The sequence below is a fragment of the Coregonus lavaretus genome, assembly GCF_964263955.1.
Source record: "Coregonus lavaretus genome assembly, contig: HAP1_SCAFFOLD_618, whole genome shotgun sequence".
Lineage (NCBI taxonomy): Eukaryota > Metazoa > Chordata > Actinopteri > Salmoniformes > Salmonidae > Coregonus > Coregonus lavaretus.
The window spans coordinates 65,398-87,196 of record NW_028163826.1 but is presented as its reverse complement, the minus strand read 5'-3'; positions in this window follow the sequence as shown (position 1 = coordinate 87,196).

Genomic DNA, 21,799 nt, shown 5'->3' with positions numbered 1-21,799 from the left:
TGAAAACAGTGGAGGTTGCTGGAGTCTTGAAAACAGGGGAGAGTGCTGGAGTCTTGAAAACAGGGGAGAGGGTGCTAGAGTCTTGATAACAGGGGAGGGTGCTGGAGTTTTGAAAACAGGGGAGAGGGTGCTGGGGTCTTGAAAACAGGAGAGGGTGCTGGAGTATTGAAAACAGGGGAGGGTGCTGGAGTCTTGAAAACAGGGTAGAGGGTGCTGGAGTCTTGAAAACAGGGGAGGGTGCTGGAGTCTTGAAAACAGGGGAGGGTGCTGGAGTCTTGAAAACAGTGGAGGTTGCTGGAGTCTTGAAAACAGGGGAGAGTGCTGGATTCTTGAAAACAGGGGAGAGGTTGCTAGAGTCTTGATAACAGGGGAGGTAGCTGGAGTTTTGAAAACAGGGGAGAGGGTGCTGGGGTCTTGAAAACAGGAGAGGGTGCTGGAGTCTTGAAAACAGGGGAGAGGGTGCTGGAGTCTTGAACACATGGGAGGTTGCTGGAGTCTTGAAAACAGGGGTGAGGGTGCTGGAGTCTTGGAAACAGGAGAGGTTGCTGGAGATTTGAAAACAGGAGAGGGTGTTGTAGTCTTGAAAACAGGGGAGGGTGCTGGAGTCTTGAAAACAGGGGATGGTGCTGGAGTATTGAAAACAGGGGAGGGTGCCGGAGTGTAGAAAACAGGGGATGGTGCTGGAGTCTTGAAAACAGGAGAGGGCTATGAAGTCTTGAAAACAGGGTAGAGGGTGCTGGAGATTTGAAAACAGGAGAGGGTGCTGGAGTCTTGAAAACAGGGGAAGATGATTGAGTCTTGAAAACAGGGGAGGCTGCTGGAGTCTTGAAAACAGGGGAGGGAGCTGGAGTCTTGAAAACAGGGGAGGGTACTGGTGTCTTGAAAACAGGATAGGGTGCTGGAGTCTTGAAAACCGGGGAGGGTGCTGGAATATTTAAAACAGGGGAGAGGGTGCTGAAGTCTTGAAAACAGGGGAGGTGCTGGAGTCTTGAAAACAGGGGAGGGTGCTGCAGTCTTGAAAACAAGGGAGAGGGTGCTGGCATCTTGAATACAATGAGAGGGTGCTAGAGTCTTGAAAACAGGGGAAGGTGCTGCAGTCTTGAAAACAGGGGAGAGGGTGCTGGAATCTTGAAAACAGGAGAGGTTGCTGGAGTCTTGAAAACAGGGGTGAGGGTGCTGGAGTCTTGGAAACAGGAGAGGGTGCTGGAGATTTGAAAACAGGAGAGGGTGTTGTAGTCTTGAAAACAGGGGAGGGTGCTAGAGTCTTGAAAACAGGGGAGGGTGCCGGAGTCTTGAAAACAGGGGAAGGTGCTAGAGTCTTGAAAACAGGGGAGGGTGCTGGAGACGTGAAAACAGGGAGAGGGTGCTGGAGCTTGAAAACAGGGGAGAGGGTGCTGGAGTCTTGAAAACAGGGGAGGTTGCTGGAGTCTTGGAAACAGGAGAGGGTGCTCGAGTCTTGAACACAGGGGAGGTGCTGGAATCTTGAAAACAAGGGAGGGTGTTGGAGTCCTGAATACAGGGGAAAGTCTTGGAGTCTTCAAAACAGGAGAGGGTGTTGGAGCATTGAAAACAGTGGAGTGTGCTGGAGCTTGAAAACAGGGGAGGGTGCTGGAGTCTTGAAAACAGGGTAGAGTGTGCTGGAGTCTTGAAAACAGGGGATGGTGCTGGAATCTTGAAAACAGGGGAGGGTGCTGGAGTCTTGAAAACAGGGGATGGTGCTGGAGTCTTGAAAACAGGGGAGAGGGTGCTGGAATCTTGAAAACAGGGGAGGTTGCTGGAGTCTTGAAAACAGGGGTGAGGGTGCTGGAGACTTGGAAACAGGAGAGGGTGCTGGAGATTTGAAAACAGGAGAGGGTGTTGTAGTCTTGAAAACAGGGGAGGGTGCTAGAGTCTTGAAAACAGGGGAGGGTGCCGGAGTCTTGAAAACAGGGGAAGGTGCTAGAGTCTTGAAAACAGGGGAGGGTGCTGGAGTCGTGAAAACAGGGAGAGGGTGCTGGAGCTTGAAAACAGGGGAGAGGGTGCTGGAGTCTTGAAAACAGGGGAGTTTGCTGGAGTCTTGGAAACAGGAGAGGGTGCTGGAGTCTTGAACACAGGGGAGGTTGCTGGAATCTTGAAAACAAGGGAGGGTGTTGGAGTCCTGAATACAGGGGAAAGTCTTGGAGTCTTCAAAACAGGAGAGGGTGTTGGAGCATTGAAAACAGTGGAGTGTGCTGGAGCTTGAAAACAGGGGAGGGTGCTGGAGTCTTGAAAACAGGGTAGAGTGTGCTGGAGTCTTGAAAACAGGGGATGGTGCTGGATTCTTGAAAACAGGGGATGGTGCTGGAGTCTTGAAAACAGGGGAGGGTGCTGGAGATTTGAAAAAAGGGTAGAGGGTGCTGGAGTCTTGAAAACAGGGGAGGGTGCTGGAGTCTTGAAAACAGGGGAGGGTGCTGGAGTCTTGAAAACAGTGGAGGTTGCTGGAGTCTTGAAAACAGGGGAGAGTGCTGGAGTCTTGAAAACAGGGGAGTGGGTGCTAGAGTCTTGATAACAGGGGAGGGTGCTGGAGTTTTGAAAACAGGGGAGAGGGTGCTGGAGTCTTGAAAACAGGAGAGGGTGCTGGGGTCTTGAAAACAGGGGAGGGTGCTGGAGTTTTGAAAACAGGGGAGGTTGCTGGAGTCTTGAAAACAGGGGAGGGTGCTGGAGTCTTGAAAACAGGGGAGGGTGCTGGAGTCTTGAAAACAGGGGAGGGTGCTGAAGTCTTGAAAACAAGGGAGAGGGTGCTGGAGTCTTGAATACAATGAGAGGGTGCTAGAGTCTTGAAAACAGGGGAAGCTGCTGCAGTCTTGAAAACAGGGTGAGGGTGCTGGAGTCTTGAAAACAGTGGAGGTTGCTGGAGTCTTGAAAACAGGGGAGAGTGCTGGAGTCTTGAAAACAGGGGAGAGGGTGCTAGAGTCTTGATAACAGGGGAGGGTGCTGGAGTTTTGAAAACAGGGGAGAGGGTGCTGGAGTCTTGAAAACAGGAGAGGGTGCTGGGGTCTTGAAAACAGGGGAGGGTGCTGGAGTTTTGAAAACAGGGGAGGTTGCTGGAGTCTTGAAAACAGGGGAGGGTGCTGGAGTCTTGAAAACAGGGGAGGTGCTGGAGTTTTGAAAACAGGGGAGGTTGCTGGAGTCTTGAAAACAGGGGAGGGTGCTGGAGTCTTGAAAACAGGGGAGGTGCTGGAGTCTTGAAAACAGGGGAGGGTGCTGAAGTCTTGAAAACAAGGGAGAGGGTGCTGGAGTCTTGAATACAATGAGAGGGTGCTAGAGTCTTGAAAACAGGGGAAGGTGCTGGAGTCTTGAAAACAGGGGAGAGGGTGCTAGAGTCTTGATAACAGGGGAGGGTGCTGGAGTTTTGAAAACAGGGGAGAGGGTGCTGGAGTCTTGAAAACAGGGGAGGTTGCTGGAGTCTTGAAAACAGGGGAGGGTGCTGGAGTCTTGAAAACAGGGGAGGTGCTGGAGTCTTGAAAACAGGGGAGGGTGCTGAAGTCTTGAAAACAAGGGAGAGGGTGCTGGAGTCTTGAATACAATGAGAGGGTGCTAGAGTCTTGAAAACAGGGGAAGGTGCTGCAGTCTTGAAAACAGGGTGAGGGTGCTGGAGTCTTGGAAACAGGAGAGGGTGCTGGAGATTTGAAAAAAGGGTAGAGGGTGCTGGAGTCTTGAAAACAGGGGAGGGTGCTGGAGTCTTGAAAACAGGGGAGGGTGCTGGAGTCTTGAAAACAAGGGAGAGGGTGCTGAAGTCTTGAATACAATGAGAGGGTGCTAGAGTCTTGAAAACAGGGGAAGGTGCTGCAGTCTTGAAAACAGGGGAGAGGGTGCTGGAATCTTGAAAACAGGGGAGGGTGCTGGAGATTTGAAAACAGGAGAGTGTGTTGTAGTCTTGAAAACAGGGGAGGGTGCTAGAGTCTTGAAAACAGGGGAGGGTGCCGGAGTCTTGAAAACAGGGGAAGGTGCTGGAGTCTTGAAAACAGTGGAGGGTGCTGGAGTCGTGAAAACAGGGAGAGGGTGCTGGAGCTTGAAAACAGGGGAGAGGGTGCTGGAGTCTTGAAAACAGGGGAGGTTGCTGGAGTCTTGGAAACAGGAGAGGGTGCTGGAGTCTTGAAAACAGTGGAGGTTGCTGGAGTCTTGAAAACAGGGGAGAGTGCTGGAGTCTTGAAAACAGTGGAGAGGGTGCTAGAGTCTTGATAACAGGGGAGGGTGCTGGAGTTTTGAAAACAGGGGAGAGGGTGCTGGAGTCTTGAAAACAGGAGAGGGTGCTGGAGTCTTGAAAACAGGGGAGGGTGCTGGAGTTTTGAAAACAGGGGAGGTTGCTGGAGTCTTGAAAACAGGGGAGGGTGCTGGAGACTTGAAAACAGGGGAGGTGCTGGAGTCTTGAAAACAGGGGAAGGTGCTGAAGTCTTGAAAACAAGGGAGAGGGTGCTGGAGATTTGAAAAAAGGGTAGAGGGTGCTGGAGTCTTGAAAACAGGGGAGGGTGCTGGAGTCTTGAAAACAGTGGAGGTTGCTGGAGTCTTGAAAACAGGGGAGAGTGATGGAGTCTTGAAAACAGGGGAGAGGGTGCTAGAGTCTTGATAACAGGGGAGGGTGCTGGAGTTTTGAAAACAGGGGAGAGGGTGCTGGGATCTTGAAAACAGGAGAGGGTGCTGGAGTCTTGAAAACAGGGGAGGGTGCTGGAGTTTTGAAAACAGGGGAGGTTGCTGGAGTCTTGAAAACAGGGGAGGGTGCTGGAGTCTTGAAAACAGGGGAGGTGCTGGAGTCTTGAAAACAGGGGAAGGTGCTGAAGTCTTGAAAACAAGGGAGAGGGTGCTGGAGTCTTGAATACAATGAGAGGGTGCTAGAGTCTTGAAAACAGGGGAAGGTGCTGCAGTCTTGAAAACAGGGGAGGGTGCTGGAGTCTTGAAAACAGTGGAGGTTGCTGGAGTCTTGAAAACAGGGGAGAGTGCTGGAGTCTTGAAAACAGGGGAGAGGTTGCTAGAGTCTTGATAACAGGGGAGGGTGCTGGAGTTTTGAAAACAGGGGAGAGGGTGCTGGGGTCTTGAAAACAGGAGAGGGTGCTGGAGTCTTGAAAACAGGGGAGGGTGCTGGAGTTTTGAAAACAGTGGAGGGTGCTGGAGTCTTGATAACAGGGGAGGGTGCTGGAGTTTTGAAAACAGGGGAGAGGGTGCTGGAGTCTTGAAAACAGGAGAGGGTGCTGGAGTCTTGAAAACAGGGGAGGGTGCTGGAGTTTTGAAAACAGGGGAGGTTGCTGGAGTCTTGAAAACAGGGGAGGGTGCTGGAGACTTGAAAACAGGGGAGGTGCTGGAGTCTTGAAAACAGGGGAAGGTGCTGAAGTCTTGAAAACAAGGGAGAGGGTGCTGGAGATTTGAAAAAAGGGTAGAGGGTGCTGGAGTCTTGAAAACAGGGGAGGGTGCTGGAGTCTTGAAAACAGTGGAGGTTGCTGGAGTCTTGAAAACAGGGGAGAGTGATGGAGTCTTGAAAACAGGGGAGAGGGTGCTAGAGTCTTGATAACAGGGGAGGGTGCTGGAGTTTTGAAAACAGGGGAGAGGGTGCTGGGATCTTGAAAACAGGAGAGGGTGCTGGAGTCTTGAAAACAGGGGAGGGTGCTGGAGTTTTGAAAACAGGGGAGGTTGCTGGAGTCTTGAAAACAGGGGAGGGTGCTGGAGTCTTGAAAACAGGGGAGGTGCTGGAGTCTTGAAAACAGGGGAAGGTGCTGAAGTCTTGAAAACAAGGGAGAGGGTGCTGGAATCTTGAATACAATGAGAGGGTGCTAGAGTCTTGAAAACAGGGGAAGGTGCTGCAGTCTTGAAAACAGGGGAGGGTGCTGGAGTCTTGAAAACAGTGGAGGTTGCTGGAGTCTTGAAAACAGGGGAGAGTGCTGGAGTCTTGAAAACAGGGGAGAGGTTGCTAGAGTCTTGATAACAGGGGAGGGTGCTGGAGTTTTGAAAACAGGGGAGAGGGTGCTGGGGTCTTGAAAACAGGAGAGGGTGCTGGAGTCTTGAAAACAGGGGAGGGTGCTGGAGTTTTGAAAACAGGGGAGGGTGCTGGAGTCTTGAAAACAGGGGAGGTGCTGGAGTCTTGAAAACAGGGGAAGGTGCTGAAGTCTTGAAAACAAGGGAGAGGGTGCTGGAGATTTGAAAAAAGGGTAGAGGGTGCTGGAGTCTTGAAAACAGGGGAGGGTGCTGGAGTCTTGAAAACAGGGGAGGGTGCTGGAGTCTTGAAAACAGTGGAGGTTGCTGGAGTCTTGAAAACAGGGGAGAGTGCTGGAGTCTTGAAAACAGGGGAGAGGGTGCTAGAGTCTTGATAACAGGGGAGGGTGCTGGAGTTTTGAAAACAGGGGAGAGGGTGCTGGGATCTTGAAAACAGGAGAGGGTGCTGGAGTCTTGAAAACAGGGGAGGGTGCTGGAGTTTTGAAAACAGGGGAGGTTGCTGGAGTCTTGAAAACAGGGGAGGGTGCTGGAGTCTTGAAAACAGGGGAGGTGCTGGAGTCTTGAAAACAGGGGAAGGTGCTGAAGTCTTGAAAACAAGGGAGAGGGTGCTGGAGTCTTGAATACAATGAGAGGGTGCTAGAGTCTTGAAAACAGGGGAAGGTGCTGCAGTCTTGAAAACAGGGGAGGGTGCTGGAGTCTTGAAAACAGTGGAGGTTGCTGGAGTCTTGAAAACAGGGGAGAGTGCTGGAGTCTTGAAAACAGGGGAGAGGTTGCTAGAGTCTTGATAACAGGGGAGGGTGCTGGAGTTTTGAAAACAGGGGAGAGGGTGCTGGGGTCTTGAAAACAGGAGAGGGTGCTGGAGTCTTGAAAACAGGGGAGGGTGCTGGAGTTTTGAAAACAGGGGAGGGTGCTGGAGTCTTGAAAACAGGGGAGGTGCTGGAGTCTTGAAAACAGGGGAAGGTGCTGAAGTCTTGAAAACAAGGGAGAGGGTGCTGGAGATTTGAAAAAAGGGTAGAGGGTGCTGGAGTCTTGAAAACAGGGGAGGGTGCTGGAGTCTTGAAAACAGGGGAGGGTGCTGGAGTCTTGAAAACAGTGGAGGTTGCTGGAGTCTTGAAAACAGGGGAGAGTGCTGGAGTCTTGAAAACAGGGGAGAGGGTGCTAGAGTCTTGATAACAGGGGAGGGTGCTGGAGTTTTGAAAACAGGGGAGAGGGTGCTGGGGTCTTGAAAACAGGAGAGGGTGCTGGAGTCTTGAAAACAGGGGAGGGTGCTGGAGTCTTGAAAACAGGGGAGGTGCTGGAGTCTTGAAAACAGGGGAAGGTGCTGAAGTCTTGAAAACAAGGGAGAGGGTGCTGGAGTCTTGAATACAATGAGAGGGTGCTAGAGTCTTGAAAACAGGGGAAGGTGCTGCAGTCTTGAAAACAGGGTGAGGGTGCTGGAGTCTTGGAAACAGGAGAGGGTGCTGGAGATTTGAAAAAAGGGTAGAGGGTGCTGGAGTCTTGAAAACAGGGGAGGGTGCTGGAGTCTTGAAAACAGGGGAGGGTGCTGGAGTCTTGAAAAAAGGGGAGAGTGCTGGAGTCTTGAAAACAGGGGAGAGGTTGCTAGAGTCTTGATAACAGGGGAGGGTGCTGGAGTTTTGAAAACAGGGGAGAGGGTGCTGGGGTCTTGAAAACAGGAGAGGGTGCTGGAGTCTTGAAAACAGGGGAGGGTGCTGGAGTTTTGAAAACAGGGGAGGTTGCTGGAGTCTTGAAAACAAGGGAGTGTGCTGAAGTCTTGAAAACAGGGGATGGTGCTGAAGTCTTGAAAACAAGGGAGAGGGTGCTGGAGTCTTGAATACAATGAGAGGGTGCTAGAGTCTTGAAAACAGGGGAAGGTGCTGCAGTCTTGAAAACAGGGTGAGGGTGCTGGAGTCTTGGAAACAGGAGAGGGTGCTGGAGTCTTGAAAATAGGGGAGGTTGCTGGAGTCTTGAAAACAGGGTGAGGGTGCTGGAGTCTTGGAAACAGGAGAGGGTGCTGGAGTCTTGAAAACAGGGGAGGGTGCTGGAGTCTTGAAAACAGGGGAGGGTGCTGGAGTCTTGAAAACAGTGGAGGTTGCTGGAGTCTTGAAAACAGGGGAGAGTGCTGGAGTCTTGAAAACAGGGGAGAGGGTGCTAGAGTCTTGATAACAGGGGAGGGTGCTGGAGTTTTGAAAACAGGGGAGAGGGTGCTGGAGTCTTGAAAACAGGAGAGGGTGCTGGAGTCTTGAAAACAGGGGAGGGTGCTGGAGTTTTGAAAACAGGGGAGGTTGCTGGAGTCTTGAAAACAGGGGAGGGTGCTGGAGACTTGAAAACAGGGGAGGTGCTGGAGTCTTGAAAACAGGGGAAGGTGCTGAAGTCTTGAAAACAAGGGAGAGGGTGCTGGAGATTTGAAAAAAGGGTAGAGGGTGCTGGAGTCTTGAAAACAGGGGAGGGTGCTGGAGTCTTGAAAACATGGGATTGTGCTGGAGTCTTGAAAACAGTGGAGGTTGCTGGAGTCTTGAAAACAGGGGAGAGTGATGGAGTCTTGAAAACAGGGGAGAGGGTGCTAGAGTCTTGATAACAGGGGAGGGTGCTGGAGTTTTGAAAACAGGGGAGAGGGTGCTGGGATCTTGAAAACAGGAGAGGGTGCTGGAGTCTTGAAAACAGGGGAGGGTGCTGGAGTTTTGAAAACAGGGGAGGTTGCTGGAGTCTTGAAAACAGGGGAGGGTGCTGGAGTCTTGAAAACAGGGGAGGTGCTGGAGTCTTGAAAACAGGGGAAGGTGCTGAAGTCTTGAAAACAAGGGAGAGGGTGCTGGAGTCTTGAATACAATGAGAGGGTGCTAGAGTCTTGAAAACAGGGGAAGGTGCTGCAGTCTTGAAAACAGGGGAGGGTGCTGGAGTCTTGAAAACAGTGGAGGTTGCTGGAGTCTTGAAAACAGGGGAGAGTGCTGGAGTCTTGAAAACAGGGGAGAGGTTGCTAGAGTCTTGATAACAGGGGAGGGTGCTGGAGTTTTGAAAACAGGGGAGAGGGTGCTGGGGTCTTGAAAACAGGAGAGGGTGCTGGAGTCTTGAAAACAGGGGAGGGTGCTGGAGTTTTGAAAACAGGGGAGGGTGCTGGAGTCTTGAAAACAGGGGAGGTGCTGGAGTCTTGAAAACAGGGGAAGGTGCTGAAGTCTTGAAAACAAGGGAGAGGGTGCTGGAGATTTGAAAAAAGGGTAGAGGGTGCTGGAGTCTTGAAAACAGGGGAGGGTGCTGGAGTCTTGAAAACAGGGGAGGGTGCTGGAGTCTTGAAAACAGTGGAGGTTGCTGGAGTCTTGAAAACAGGGGAGAGTGCTGGAGTCTTGAAAACAGGGGAGAGGGTGCTAGAGTCTTGATAACAGGGGAGGGTGCTGGAGTTTTGAAAACAGGGGAGAGGGTGCTGGGGTCTTGAAAACAGGAGAGGGTGCTGGAGTCTTGAAAACAGGGGAGGGTGCTGGAGTCTTGAAAACAGGGGAGGGTGCTGGAGTCTTGAAAACAGGGGAGGTGCTGGAGTCTTGAAAACAGGGGAAGGTGCTGAAGTCTTGAAAACAAGGGAGAGGGTGCTGGAGTCTTGAATACAATGAGAGGGTGCTAGAGTCTTGAAAACAGGGGAAGGTGCTGCAGTCTTGAAAACAGGGTGAGGGTGCTGGAGTCTTGGAAACAGGAGAGGGTGCTGGAGATTTGAAAAAAGGGTAGAGGGTGCTGGAGTCTTGAAAACAGGGGAGGGTGCTGGATTCTTGAAAACAGGGGAGGGTGCTGGAGTCTTGAAAACAGGGGAGAGTGCTGGAGTCTTGAAAACAGGGGAGAGGTTGCTAGAGTCTTGATAACAGGGGAGGGTGCTGGAGTTTTGAAAACAGGGGAGAGGGTGCTGGGGTCTTGAAAACAGGAGAGGGTGCTGGAGTCTTGAAAACAGGGGAGGGTGCTGGAGTTTTGAAAACAGGGGAGGTTGCTGGAGTCTTGAAAACAAGGGAGTGTGCTGAAGTCTTGAAAACAGGGGAGGGTGCTGAAGTCTTGAAAACAAGGGAGAGGGTGCTGGAGTCTTGAATACAATGAGAGGGTGCTAGAGTCTTGAAAACAGGGGAAGGTGCTGCAGTCTTGAAAACAGGGTGAGGGTGCTGGAGTCTTGGAAACAGGAGAGGGTGCTGGAGTCTTGAAAATAGGGGAGGTTGCTGGAGTCTTGAAAACAGGGTGAGGGTGCTGGAGTCTTGGAAACAGGAGAGGGTGCTGGAGTCTTGAAAACAGGGGAGGGTGCTGGAGTCTTGAAAACAGGGGAGGGTGCTGGAGTCTTGAAAACAGTGGAGGTTGCTGGAGTCTTGAAACCAGGGGAGAGTGCTGGAGTCTTGAAAACAGGGGAGAGGGTGCTAGAGTCTTGATAACAGGGGAGGGTGCTGGAGTTTTGAAAACAGGGGAGAGGGTGCTGGGGTCTTGAAAACAGGAGAGGGTGCTGGAGTCTTGAAAACAGGGGAGGGTGCTGGAGTCTTGAAAACAGGGGAGGGTGCTGGAGTCTTGAAAACAGGGGAGGTGCTGGAGTCTTGAAAACAGGGGAAGGTGCTGAAGTCTTGAAAACAAGGGAGAGGGTGCTGGAGTCTTGAATACAATGAGAGGGTGCTAGAGTCCTGAAAACAGGGGAAGGTGCTGCAGTCTTGAAAACAGGGTGAGGGTGCTGGAGTCTTGGAAACAGGAGAGGGTGCTGGATATTTGAAAAAAGGGTAGAGGGTGCTGGAGTCTTGAAAACAGGGGAGGGTGCTGGAGTCTTGAAAACAGGGGAGGGTGCTGGAGTCTTGAAAACAGGGGAGAGTGCTGGAGTCTTGAAAACAGGGGAGAGGTTGCTAGAGTCTTGATAACAGGGGAGGGTGCTGGAGTTTTGAAAACAGGGGAGAGGGTGCTGGGGTCTTGAAAACAGGAAAGGGTGCTGGAGTCTTGAAAACAGGGGAGGGTGCTGGAGTTTTGAAAACAGGGGAGGTTGCTGGAGTCTTGAAAACAAGGGAGTGTGCTGAAGTCTTGAAAACAGGGGAGGGTGCTGAAGTCTTGAAAACAAGGGAGAGGGTGCTGGAGTCTTGAATACAATGAGAGGGTGCTAGAGTCTTGAAAACAGGGGAAGGTGCTGCAGTCTTGAAAACAGGGTGAGGGTGCTGGAGTCTTGGAAACAGGAGAGGGTGCTGGAGTCTTGAAAATAGGGGAGGTTGCTGGAGTCTTGAAAACAGGGTGAGGGTGCTGGAGTCTTGGAAACAGGAGAGGGTGCTGGAGATTTGAAAACAGGAGAGGGTGTTGATGTCTTGAAAACAGGGGAGGGTGCTAGAGTCTTGAAAACAGGGGAGGGTGCCGGAGTCTTGAAAACAGGGGAAGGTGCTGGAGTCTTGAAAACAGGGGAGGGTGCTGGAGTCGTGAAAACAGGGAGAGGGTGCTGGAGCTTGAAAACAGGGGAGAGGGTGCTGGAGTCTTGAAAACAGGGGAGGTTGCTGGAGTCTTGGAAACAGGGGAGTGTGCTGGAGTCTTGGAAACAGGAGAGGGTGCTGGAGTCTTGAACACAGGGGAGGTTGCTGGAATCTTGAAAACAAGGGAGGGTGTTGGAGTCCTGAATACAGGGGAAAGTCTTGGAGTCTTCAAAACAGGGGAGGGTGCTGGAGTTTTGAAAACAGGGGAGAGGGTGCTGGGGTCTTGAAAACAGGAGAGGGTGCTGGAGTCTTGAAAACAGGGGAGGGTGCTGGAGTCTTGAAAACAGGGGAGGGTGCTGGAGTCTTGAAAACAGGGGAGGTGCTGGAGTCTTGAAAACAGGGGAAGGTGCTGAAGTCTTGAAAACAAGGGAGAGGGTGCTGGAGTCTTGAATACAATGAGAGGGTGCTAGAGTCTTGAAAACAGGGGAAGGTGCTGCAGTCTTGAAAACAGGGTGAGGGTGCTGGAGTCTTGGAAACAGGAGAGGGTGCTGGAGATTTGAAAAAAGGGTAGAGGGTGCTGGAGTCTTGAAAACAGGGGAGGGTGCTGGAGTCTTGAAAACAGGGGAGGGTGCTGGAGTCTTGAAAACAGTGGAGGTTGCTGGAGTCTTGAAAACAGGGGAGAGTGCTGGAGTCTTGAAAACAGGGGAGAGGTTGCTAGAGTCTTGATAACAGGGGAGGGTGCTGGAGTTTTGAAAACAGGGGAGAGGGTGCTGGGGTCTTGAAAACAGGAGAGGGTGCTGGAGTCTTGAAAACAGGGGAGGGTGCTGGAGTTTTGAAAACAGGGGAGGTTGCTGGAGTCTTGAAAACAAGGGAGTGTGCTGAAGTCTTGAAAACAGGGGAGGGTGCTGAAGTCTTGAAAACAAGGGAGAGGATGCTGGAGTCTTGAATACAATGAGAGGGTGCTAGAGTCTTGAAAACAGGGGAAGGTGCTGCAGTCTTGAAAACAGGGTGAGGGTGCTGGAGTCTTGGAAACAGGAGAGGGTGCTGGAGTCTTGAAAATAGGGGAGGTTGCTGGAGTCTTGAAAACAGGGTGAGGGTGCTGGAGTCTTGGAAACAGGAGAGGGTGCTGGAGATTTGAAAACAGGAGAGGGTGTTGACGTCTTGAAAACAGGGGAGGGTGCTAGAGTCTTGAAAACAGGGGAGGGTGCCGGAGTCTTGAAAACAGGGGAAGGTGCTGGAGTCTTGAAAACAGGGGAGGGTGCTGGAGTCGTGAAAACAGGGAGAGGGTGCTGGAGCTTGAAAACAGGGGAGAGGGTGCTGGAGTCTTGAAAACAGGGGAGGTTGCTGGAGTCTTGGAAACAGGGGAGTGTGCTGGAGTCTTGGAAACAGGAGAGGGTGCTGGAGTCTTGAACACAGGGGAGGTTGCTGGAATCTTGAAAACAAGGGAGGGTGTTGGAGTCCTGAATACAGGGGAAAGTCTTGGAGTCTTCAAAACAGGAGAGTGTGTTGGAGCATTGAAAACAGTGGAGTGTGCTGAAGTCTTGAAAACAAGGGAGAGGGTGCTGGAGTCTTGAATACAATGAGAGGGTGCTAGAGTCTTGAAAACAGGGGAAGGTGCTGCAGTCTTGAAAACAGGGTGAGGGTGCTGGAGTCTTGGAAACAGGAGAGGGTGCTGGATATTTGAAAAAAGGGTAGAGGGTGCTGGAGTCTTGAAAACAGGGGAGGGTGCTGGAGTCTTGAAAACAGGGGAGGGTGCTGGAGTCTTGAAAACAGGGGAGAGTGCTGGAGTCTTGAAAACAGGGGAGAGGTTGCTAGAGTCTTGATAACAGGGGAGGGTGCTGGAGTTTTGAAAACAGGGGAGAGGGTGCTGGGGTCTTGAAAACAGGAAAGGGTGCTGGAGTCTTGAAAACAGGGGAGGGTGCTGGAGTTTTGAAAACAGGGGAGGTTGCTGGAGTCTTGAAAACAAGGGAGTGTGCTGAAGTCTTGAAAACAGGGGAGGGTGCTGAAGTCTTGAAAACAAGGGAGAGGGTGCTGGAGTCTTGAATACAATGAGAGGGTGCTAGAGTCTTGAAAACAGGGGAAGGTGCTGCAGTCTTGAAAACAGGGTGAGGGTGCTGGAGTCTTGGAAACAGGAGAGGGTGCTGGAGTCTTGAAAATAGGGGAGGTTGCTGGAGTCTTGAAAACAGGGTGAGGGTGCTGGAGTCTTGGAAACAGGAGAGGGTGCTGGAGATTTGAAAACAGGAGAGGGTGTTGAAGTCTTGAAAACAGGGGAGGGTGCTAGAGTCTTGAAAACAGGGGAGGGTGCCGGAGTCTTGAAAACAGGGGAAGGTGCTGGAGTCTTGAAAACAGGGGAGGGTGCTGGAGTCGTGAAAACAGGGAGAGGGTGCTGGAGCTTGAAAACAGGGGAGAGGGTGCTGGAGTCTTGAAAACAGGGGAGGTTGCTGGAGTCTTGGAAACAGGGGAGTGTGCTGGAGTCTTGGAAACAGGAGAGGGTGCTGGAGTCTTGAACACAGGGGAGGTTGCTGGAATCTTGAAAACAAGGGAGGGTGTTGGAGTCCTGAATACAGGGGAAAGTCTTGGAGTCTTCAAAACAGGAGAGTGTGTTGGAGCATTGAAAACAGTGGAGTGTGCTGGAGCTTGAAAACAAGGGAGGGTGCTGGAGTCTTGAAAACAGGGTAGAGTGTGGTAGAGTCTTGAAAACAGGGGATGGTGCTGGAATCTTGGAAACAGGGGAGGGTGCTGGAGACTTGAAAACAGGGGATGGTGCTGGAGTCTTGAAAACAGGGGAGGGTGCTGGGAATTTGAAAACAGGGTAGAGGGTGCTGGAGTCTTGAAAACAGGGGAGGGTGCTGGAGTCTTGAAAACAGTGGAGGTTGCTGGAGTCTTGAAAACAGGGGAGAGTGATGGAGTCTTGAAAACAGGGGAGAGGGTGCTAGAGTCTTGATAACAGGGGAGGGTGCTGGAGTTTTGAAAACAGGGGAGAGGGTGCTGGGGTCTTGAAAACAGGAGAGGGTGCTGGAGTCTTGAAAACAGGGGAGGGTGCTGGAGTCTTGAAAACAGGGGAGGGTGCTGGAGTCTTGAAAACAAGGGAGAGGGTGCTGGAGTCTTGAATACAATGAGAGGGTGCTAGAGTCTTGAAAACAGGGGAAGGTGCTGCAGTCTTGAAAACAGGGTGAGGGTGCTGGAGTCTTGGAAACAGGAGAGGGTGCTGGAGATTTGAAAAAAGGGTAGAGGGTGCTGGAGTCTTGAAAACAGGGGAGGGTGCTGGAGTCTTGAAAACAGGGGAGGGTGCTGGAGTCTTGAAAACAGTGGAGGTTGCTGGAGTCTTGAAAACAGGGGAGAGTGCTGGAGTCTTGAAAACAGGGGAGAGGTTGCTAGAGTCTTGATAACAGGGGAGGGTGCTGGAGTTTTGAAAACAGGGGAGAGGGTGCTGGGGTCTTGAAAACAGGAGAGGGTGCTGGAGTCTTGAAAACAGGGGATGGTGCTGGAGTTTTGAAAACAGGGGAGGTTGCTGGAGTCTTGAAAACAAGGGAGTGTGCTGAAGTCTTGAAAACAGGGGAGGGTGCTGAAGTCTTGAAAACAAGGGAGAGGATGCTGGAGTCTTGAATACAATGAGAGGGTGCTAGAGTCTTGAAAACAGGGGAAGGTGCTGCAGTCTTGAAAACAGGGTGAGGGTGCTGGAGTCTTGGAAACAGGAGAGGGTGCTGGAGTCTTGAAAATAGGGGAGGTTGCTGGAGTCTTGAAAACAGGGTGAGGGTGCTGGAGTCTTGGAAACAGGAGAGGGTGCTGGAGATTTGAAAACAGGAGAGGGTGTTGACGTCTTGAAAACAGGGGAGGGTGCTAGAGTCTTGAAAACAGGGGAGGGTGCCGGAGTCTTGAAAACAGGGGAAGGTGCTGGAGTCTTGAAAACAGGGGAGGGTGCTGGAGTCGTGAAAACAGGGAGAGGGTGCTGGAGCTTGAAAACAGGGGAGAGGGTGCTGGAGTCTTGAAAACAGGGGAGGTTGCTGGAGTCTTGGAAACAGGGGAGTGTGCTGGAGTCTTGGAAACAGGAGAGGGTGCTGGAGTCTTGAACACAGGGGAGGTTGCTGGAATCTTGAAAACAAGGGAGGGTGTTGGAGTCCTGAATACAGGGGAAAGTCTTGGAGTCTTCAAAACAGGAGAGTGTGTTGGAGCATTGAAAACAGTGGAGTGTGCTGGAGCTTGAAAACAAGGGAGGGTGCTGGAGTCTTGAAAACAGGGTAGAGTGTGGTAGAGTCTTGAAAACAGGGGATGGTGCTGGAATCTTGGAAACAGGGGAGGGTGCTGGAGACTTGAAAACAGGGGATGGTGCTGGAGTCTTGAAAACAGGGGAGGGTGCTGGAGATTTGAAAACAGGGTAGAGGGTGCTGGAGTCTTGAAAACAGGGGAGGGTGCTGGAGTCTTGAAAACAGGGGAGGGTGCTGGAGCCTTGAAAACAGTGGAGGTTGCTGGAGTATTGAAAACAGGGGAGAGTGCTGGAGTCTTGAAAACAGGGGAGAGGGTGCTAGAGTCTTGATAACAGGTGAGGGTGCTGGAGTTTTGAAAACAGGGGAGAGGGTGCTGGGGTCTTGAAAACAGGGGAGGTTGCTGGAGTCTTGAAAACAGGGGAGGGTGCTGGAGTCTTGAAAACAGGGGAGGGTGCTGGAGTCTTGAAAACAGGGGAGGTGCTGGAGTCTTGAAAACAGGGGAGGGTGCTGAAGTCTTGAAAACAAGGGAGAGGGTGCTGGAGTCTTGAATACAATGAGAGGGTGCTAGAGTCTTGAAAACAGGGGAAGGTGATGCAGTCTTGAAAACAGGGTGAGGGTGCTGGAGTCTTGGAAACAGGAGAGGGTGCTGGAGATTTGAAAAAAGGGTAGAGGGTGCTGGAGTCTTGAAAACAGGGGAGGGTGCTGGAGTCTTGAAAACAGTGGAGGTTGCTGGAGTCTTGAAAACAGGGGAGAGTGCTGGAGTCTTGAAAACAGGGGAGAGGTTGCTAGAGTCTTGATAACAGGGGAGGGTGCTGGAGTTTTGAAAACAGGGGAGAGGGTGCTGGGGTCTTGAAAACAGGAGAGGGTGCTGGAGTCTTGAAAACAGGGGAGGGTGCTGGAGTTTTGAAAACAGGGGAGGTTGCTGGAGTCTTGAAAACAGGGGAGTGTGCTGGAGTCTTGAAAACAGGGGAGGGTGCTGAAGTCTTGAAAACAAGGGAGAGGGTGCTGGAGTCTTGAATACAATGAGAGGGTGCTAGAGTCTTGAAAACAGGGGAAGGTGCTGCAGTCTTGAAAACAGGGTGAGGGTGCTGGAGTCTTGGAAACAGGAGAGGGTGCTGGAGTCTTGAAAACAGGGGAGGTTGCTGGAGTCTTGAAAACAGGGTGAGGGTGCTGGAGTCTTGGAAACAGGAGAGGGTGCTGGAGATTTGAAAACAGGAGAGGGTGTTGTAGTCTTGAAAACAGGGGAGGGTGCTAGAGTCTTGAAAACAGGGGAGGGTGCTGGAGTCGTGAAAACAGGGAGAGGGTGCTGGAGCTTGAAAACAGGGGAGAGGGTGCTGGAGTCTTGAAAACAGGGGAGGTTGCTGGAGTCTTGGAAACAGGGAAGTGTGCTGGAGTCTTGGAAACAGGAGAGGGTGCTGGAGTCTTGAACACAGGGGAGGTTGCTGGAATCTTGAAAACAAGGGAGGGTGTTGGAGTCCTGAATACAGGGGAAAGTCTTGGAGTCTTCAAAACAGGAGAGGGTGTTGGAGCATTGAAAACAGTGGAGTGTGCTGGAGCTTGAAAACAGGGGAGGGTGCTGGAGTCTTGAAAACAGGGTAGAGTGTGCTGGAGTCTTGAAAACAGGGGATGGTGCTTGAATCTTGGAAACAGGGGAGGGTGCTGGAGTCTTGAAAACAGGGGATGGTGCTGGAGTCTTGAAAACAGGGGAGGGTGCTGGAGATTTGAAAACAGGGTAGAGGGTGCTGGAGTCTTGAAAACAGGGGAGGGTGCTGGAGTCTTGAAAACAGGGGAGGGTGCTGGAGTCTTGAAAACAGTGGAGATTGCTGGAGTCTTGAAAACAGGGGAGAGTGCTGGAGTCTTGAAAACAGTGGAGATGGTGCTAGAGTCTTGATAACAGGGGAGAGGGTGCTGGAGTCTTGAAAACAGGGGAGGTTGCTGGAGTCTTGGAAACAGGGAAGTGTGCTGGAGTCTTGGAAACAGGAGAGGGTGCTGGAGTCTTGAACACAGGGGAGGTTGCTGGAATCTTGAAAACAAGGGAGGGTGTTGGAGTCCTGAATACAGGGGAAAGTCTTGGAGTCTTCAAAACAGGAGAGGGTGCTGGAGATTTGAAAAAAGGGTAGAGGGTGCTGGAGTCTTGAAAACAGGGGAGGGTGCTGGAGTCTTGAAAACAGTGGAGGTTGCTGGAGTCTTGAAAACAGGGGAGAGTGCTGGAGTCTTGAAAACAGGGGAGAGGTTGCTAGAGTCTTGATAACAGGGGAGGGTGCTGGAGTTTTGAAAACAGGGGAGAGGGTGCTGGGGTCTTGAAAACAGGAGAGGGTGCTGGAGTCTTGAAAACAGGGGAGGGTGCTGGAGTTTTGAAAACAGGGGAGGTTGCTGGAGTCTTGAAAACAGGGGAGTGTGCTGGAGTCTTGAAAACAGGGGAGGGTGCTGAAGTCTTGAAAACAAGGGAGAGGGTGCTGGAGTCTTGAATACAATGAGAGGGTGCTAGAGTCTTGAAAACAGGGGAAGGTGCTGCAGTCTTGAAAACAGGGTGAGGGTGCTGGAGTCTTGGAAACAGGAGAGGGTGCTGGAGTCTTGAAAACAGGGGAGGTTGCTGGAGTCTTGAAAACAGGGTGAGGGTGCTGGAGTCTTGGAAACAGGAGAGGGTGCTGGAGATTTGAAAACAGGAGAGGGTGTTGTAGTCTTGAAAACAGGGGAGGGTGCTAGAGTCTTGAAAACAGGGGAGGGTGCTGGAGTCGTGAAAACAGGGAGAGGGTGCTGGAGCTTGAAAACAGGGGAGAGGGTGCTGGAGTCTTGAAAACAGGGGAGGTTGCTGGAGTCTTGGAAACAGGGAAGTGTGCTGGAGTCTTGGAAACAGGAGAGGGTGCTGGAGTCTTGAACACAGGGGAGGTTGCTGGAATCTTGAAAACAAGGGAGGGTGTTGGAGTCCTGAATACAGGGGAAAGTCTTGGAGTCTTCAAAACAGGAGAGGGTGTTGGAGCATTGAAAACAGTGGAGTGTGCTGGAGCTTGAAAACAGGGGAGGGTGCTGGAGTCTTGAAAACAGGGTAGAGTGTGCTGGAGTCTTGAAAACAGGGGATGGTGCTTGAATCTTGGAAACAGGGGAGGGTGCTGGAGTCTTGAAAACAGGGGATGGTGCTGGAGTCTTGAAAACAGGGGAGGGTGCTGGAGATTTGAAAACAGGGTAGAGGGTGCTGGAGTCTTGAAAACAGGGGAGGGTGCTGGAGTCTTGAAAACAGGGGAGGGTGCTGGAGTCTTGAAAACAGTGGAGATTGCTGGAGTCTTGAAAACAGGGGAGAGTGCTGGAGTCTTGAAAACAGTGGAGATGGTGCTAGAGTCTTGATAACAGGTGAGGGTGCTGGAGTTTTGAAAACAGGGGAGAGGGTGCTGGGGTCTTGAAAACAGGAGAGGGTGCTGGAGTCTTGAAAACAGGGGAGGGTGCTGGAGTTTTGAAAACAGGGGTGTTTGCTGGAGTCTTGAAAACAGGGGAGAGGGTGCTGGAATCTTGAAAACAGGGGAGGGTGCTGGAGACTTGAACACAGTGGAGGGTGCTGGAGTCTTGAAAACAGGGGAGAGGTTGCAGGAATCATGAAAACAGGGGAGGGTGCTGGAGTCTTGAAAACAGGGGAGGGGGTGCTAGAGTCTTGAAAACAGGAGAGGATGCTGGAGTCTTGAAAAGAAGGGAGAGGGTGCTGGAGATTTGAAAACAGGAGAGGGTGCTGGAGATTTGAAAACAGGAGAGGGTGCTGGAGTCTTGAAAACAGGGGAAGATGCTTGAGTCTTGAAAACCGGGGAGGCTGCTGGAGTCTTGATAACAGGGGAGGGTGCTGGAGTTTTGAAAACAGGAGAGGGTGTTGTAGTCTTGAAAACAGGGGAGGGTGCTGGAGTCTTGAAAACAGGGGAGGGTGCCGGAGTCTTGAAAACTGGGGAAGGTGCTGGAGTCTTGAAAACAGGGGAGGGTGCTGGAGTCGTGAAAACAGGGAGAGGGTGCTGGAGCTTGAAGACAGGGGAGAGGGTGCTGGAGTCTTGAAAACAAGGGAGGTTGCTGGAGTCTTGGAAACAGGGGAGGTTGCTGGAGTCTTGGAAACAGGGGAGTGTGCTGGAGTCTTGGAAACAGGAGAGGGTGTTGGAGTCTTAAAAACAGGGGAGGTTGCTGGAATCTTGAAAACAAGGGAGGGTATTGGAGTCCTGAATACAGGGGAAAGTCTTGGAGTCTTCAAAACAGGAGAGGGTGTTGGAGCATTGAAAACAGTGGAGTGTGCTGGAGCTTGAAAACAGGGGAGGGTGCTGGAGTCTTGAAAACAGGGTAGAGTGTGCTGGAGTCTTGAAAACAGGGGATGGTGCTGGAATCTTTGAAACAGGGGAGGGTGCTGGAGTCTTGAAAACAGGGGATGGTGCTGGAGTCTTGAAAACAGGGGAGGGTGCTGGAGATTTGAAAACAGGGTAGAGGGTGCTGGAGTCTTGAAAACAGGGGAGGGTGCTGGAGTCTTGAAAACAGGGGTGGGTGCTGGAGTCTTGAAAACAGTGGAGGTTTCTGGAGTCTTGAAAACAGGGTAGAGTGCTGGAGTCTTGAAAACAGGGGATGGTGCTGGAGTCTTGATAACAGGGGAGGGTGCTGGAGTTTTCAAAACAGGAGAGGGTGCTGGAGATTTGAAAACAGGAGAGGGTGTTGTAGTCTTGAAAACAGGGGAGGGTGCTGGAGTCTTGAAAACAGGGGAGGGTGCCGGAGTATTGAAAACAGGGGAAGGTGCTGGAGTCTTGAAAACAGGGGAGGGTGCTGGAGTCGTGAAAACAGGGAGAGGGTGCTGGAGCTTGAAAACAGGGGAGAGGGTGCTGGAGTCTTGAAAACAGGGGAGGTTGCTGGAGTCTTGGAAACAGGGGAGTGTGCTGGAGTCTTGGAAACAGGAGAGGGTGCTGGAGTCTTGAACACAGGGGAGGTTGCTGGAATCTTGAAAACAAGGGAGGGTGTTGGAGTCCTTTATACAGGGGAAAGTCTTGGTGTCTTCAAAACAGGAGAGGGTGTTGGAGCATTGAAAACAGTGGAGTTTGCTGGAGCTTGAAAACAGGGGAGGGTGCTGGAGTCTTGAAAACAGGGTAGAGTGTGCTGGAGTCTTGAAAACAGGGGATGGTGCTGGAATCTTTGAAACAGGGGAGGGTGCTGGAGTCTTGAAAACAGGGTAGAGTGCTGGAGTCTTGAAAACAGGGGAGAGGGTGCTAGAGTCTTGATAACAGGGGAGGGTGCTGGAGTTTTGAAAACAGGGGAGAGGGTGCTGAGGTCTTGAAAATAGGAGAGGGTGCTGGAGTCTTGAAAACAGGGGAGGGTGCTGGGGTTTTGAAAACAGGGGAGGTTGCTGGAGTCTTGAAAACAGGGGAGAGGGTGCTGGAATCTTGAAAACAGGGGAGGGTGCTGGAGACTTGAACACAGTGGAGGGTGCTGGAGTCTTGAAAACAGGGGAGAGGTTGCAGGAATCATGAAAACAGGGGAGGGTGCTGGAGTCCTGAAAACAGGGGAGGGGGTGCCAGAGACTTGAACACAGGAGAGGATGCTGGACTCTTGAAACCAGGGGAGAGAGTGCAGGAGTCTTGAAAACAGGAGAGTGTGCTGGAGTCTTGAATACAGGGGAGGGTGCTGGAGTCGTGAAAACAGGGAGAGGGTGCTGGAGCTTGAAAACAGGGGAGAGGGTGCTGGAGTCTTGAAGACAGGGAGGTTGCTGGAGTCTTGGAAACAGGGGAGGATGCTGGAGTCTTGGAAACAGGGGAGGGTGCTGGAGTCTTGAACAGGGGAGGTTGCTGGAATCTTGAAAACAAGGATGGGTGTTGGAGTCCTGAATACAGGGGAAAGTCTTGGAGTCTTCAAAACAGGAGAGGGTGTTGGAGCATTGAAAACAGTGGAGTGTGCTGGCGCTTGAAAACAGGGGAGGGTGCTGGAGTCTTGAAAACAGGGTAGAGGGTGTTGGAGTCTTGAAAATAGGGGATGGTGCTGGAATCTTGGAAACAGGGGAGGGTGCTGGAGTCTTGAAAACAGGGGATGGTGCTGGAGTCTTGAAAACAGGGGAGGGTGCTGGAGATTTGAAAACAGGGTAGAGGGTGCTGGAGCCTTGAAAACAAGGGAGGGTGCTGGAGTCTTGAAAACAGTGGAGGTTGCTGGAGTCTTGAAAACAGGGGAGGGTGCTGGAGCCTTGAAAACAGGAGAGGGTGCTGGAGTCTTGAAAATAGGGGGGGTGCTGCAGTCTTGAAAACAGGGGAGAGGTTGCTGGAGTCTTGAAAA